Genomic DNA, 3,284 nt, shown 5'->3' on the forward strand with positions numbered 1-3,284 from the left:
CGAGCTCGTGTCCTAGACACTACGTCTGTAGGCCATATCCACCACAGATTACAGTCTTCTGAGAATATACTGCGACCTGGCATCCCTAATGACGATCCACTTGAACTCCGTGCGTCTCTATCGCGGACCCAGGTCAAAGGAACTGATATCCCAGATCATAGGTCACGACATGGCGCCCAACGTGGAGCTCGATTAGAACTCCCGATGTCTCCACCAAGGACCCATGTCGACCAAACACAACCTTCCGATCATATTACACGACATGGCGCTCGACGTGGGGCTCAAAGTCCTACTTCGACGTCCTCGCGGCGAGCCCACGTTGCCGATTCTCCCAATAATTCTCAAATATTAGTCACAAACGATCATCTTACACGACAACTTATGTATTATATTTTGAGCACCACGAATTTCATAAATTAACCTGGAATTAAAAAATATATATTGTATACTTGTTTATTGTAGCTGTCAGGGTCAGGGAAACGACGTATCCAGCCGAAGTAAGGTTAATAAAAAAATATATATAGAATAATGAATTATTAATGTTTATTAATTCAAAAATCAAAAGTGCTAGGTACCCTTAAAGCCATACTTGACTCTGACGTTGATTGTTTTTTCGGCTTTAGGCTATTCGTTTTTTTCTTTACCTCTCTTTTCAGTTTCTTCTTTCCAGTTCCGATCTCTTTCTGTTATAGTGTAATTTTTATTCATCTTTCTCATCTTTTCTCGTCGTTTTTCTTCTTTTGGAAATAGTTCCTTGGAATCTATATACAAGCGCGTCCAGTAAGTCATATCTATGTTCAATGTCAGCTCATTCATAAAACTAGCCATATTTGATGATTTTAAAATGCTGGTGCTATCGACATTACTTCCCTCACTGTCAGTCTTTGAAAATATCGTCAACGTTGGTAGAATATTTTACAACTCCCAATTGGTTCTGGTTTAGTAAAAACAACTTCATCCCTCAAACTTATTACAAAAATACTAATTCATGATGATTTGTATGTGAAGTCTACTTAAATCCAGGGAAGTAATAAGAAAAGTGATAATTTCGATGTATTTTACCAAAATCTCGAAGTAAATATATATTTTGTATCAAAAATGTTAATAAATTAATGCATGCAAGCTAACTTAACAATTTTATGTAATATGATCTAAAACATATTTAATATTATTTATGTAAATACATACCAGGTGAGTGAGATGTTCAGACTCACAAACCGGCAATAACCGCACAGCTGTAACTAATTGTTTCGCGAGTTGGCCGAAACATGAGTTTCATTGCTAAATTAAGGAGCTACAAAGTGAGCCAATTAAAATTCCCTAATATCTAGAACTACCCATAAACTGAAGTTTGCATGGGCAAAATAAAAAAAGTTTATCTTGAGTAATGAACTATATTATTAAAAAAAAGAAGGGCCACCAGAAAGGCTGTTAGTAGAAATTTTTGGGTTTATGCACCGCAAAAAAAAGGTAATATAAAATTTTGTATTAAAAAAATGTCTTCTAAATCAGTGCCTCCCAGACACTCACAGCTAGCAAAACCACTTAATTGTGTACACAGATCAAAGAGACGCAGGGCGGGAAACCACTATTTCTCAGAGCAGGCGACTAGCCCCCCAGCACCACAGGCAAAACTGAAGCCAGGAACCGTCACTCAATCCGATCCCATAATGAGGGTATACGTCCCTGTAAACATATGAAGAGGTTATATTGATAGGTTCATGTAACAGACCAATCAAAATTCACGCCACATACGTCACTCGCCAAACGTACGTCAAACATAACTGTCAAATATTAACACATTGTTTGGTTAAAATCTACAGCACCAAGGTATATTATAGACATGTACAGATGTGAAATATGAGCACATGACAAATTTCTCATCAAATATTCCTAAACTTTCTACACACGATGTATATACTAATTGAGCGTCTGTCAAATGTTTGTGTCCTCTTTATTTTTTACGAATGTAGGCAAATTAAATTACAAAGATTTGACAAATGAAGACATGCTTTCTTATATATCGATATGCAACATTTATATAATACGGCAGTTGTCTACATTTGGCACATATTTGGCAAGTGATTGCACCATCTAGAGTCAGCTTTATACGACACCAAGATCACAAGATCTCAATGTTGCTTAATTTCATACAGGGTGGTAGAAATTTAATGCCGAATTTAGTCAACTTTTAACCACAAAATCGACCATGTTGATTGATTTCTTAAAATTCTTCGTAAAATGTGTCTACTCATTGGTGGTAAAATTAGAAAATAGACGCAAAATGAATCGCATCCATTTAATTATAAATTTAAATTTGTTCGATTCAATTTGGTCTGTTTTGCTACTAAGACATTGCATTGTTGAGAAATGTACACGAATTGACATTAAAACTTAAAAAAACAGAATGTTGATTATATTTTGTGACAAAAATTCATGGGGAAATATTTAGAATTCCCGTTTTCGGAATATAGGGTGTCCCACGGTGACGAGACCTTAACCATACTTCAGACTACTTCGATTTTAATTTTGAAAATTTGGGCAATAGTGTTTTTGGACATGCCCTTCTCAACTAAAATAATGGCGTCCGCCTAAAGCTTCCGGTTATACCGGAAGTTGATGTCATCTTCGTTATTTTAAATGGTCCACCCTGTATATTATTGCAATTTTAGATTTTACGTCAATTTTTAGGTGAACTTTCATAAAAGTTTCCGAATCTTAAAGTTAACCGTTTTTGATATATTAAATTTTTTTCAAAAAAAAAAATTAAAAAAGCACTGCTTAATTCAAAAAGATGTGTATTTTACAATAATAAAGTTAGATCGATAAAGTGTATAGGGGACATAACTAATACTCTAAGCTTCCCTGCCACAAATTCAAAATTGAATTCAAATTGAAAATGATTTAATGCCGAATTTAGTCAACTGTCGTGGAATAAGACCATTTGTATTGGTAACGTCGACATGGACCCTCGGTGGAGACATCGGAAGTTCTAATCGAGCTCCACGTTGGGCGCCATGTCGTGATATATGATCGTTTGTGCCTAATATTTGAGAATTGTGCGGAGAATTGGTAACATGGGCTCGCCGCGAGGACGTCGAAGCAGGACTTCGAGCCCCACGTCGAGCACCATGTCGTGGATTATAATCGGAATGTTGTGTTTGGTCGGCATGGGTCCTCAGTGGAGACATCGGGAGTTCTAATCGAGCCCCACGTTGGAAACCATGTCGCAACCTGTGATCTGGGATGTCAGTTCCCTTGACCGGGTTCCGCGGCAGGAACGC

Source organism: Anoplophora glabripennis, unplaced genomic scaffold (assembly GCF_000390285.2).
Source record: "Anoplophora glabripennis isolate ALB-LARVAE unplaced genomic scaffold, Agla_2.0 scaffold277, whole genome shotgun sequence".
In the NCBI taxonomy this organism is placed as follows: Eukaryota; Metazoa; Arthropoda; class Insecta; order Coleoptera; family Cerambycidae; genus Anoplophora; species Anoplophora glabripennis.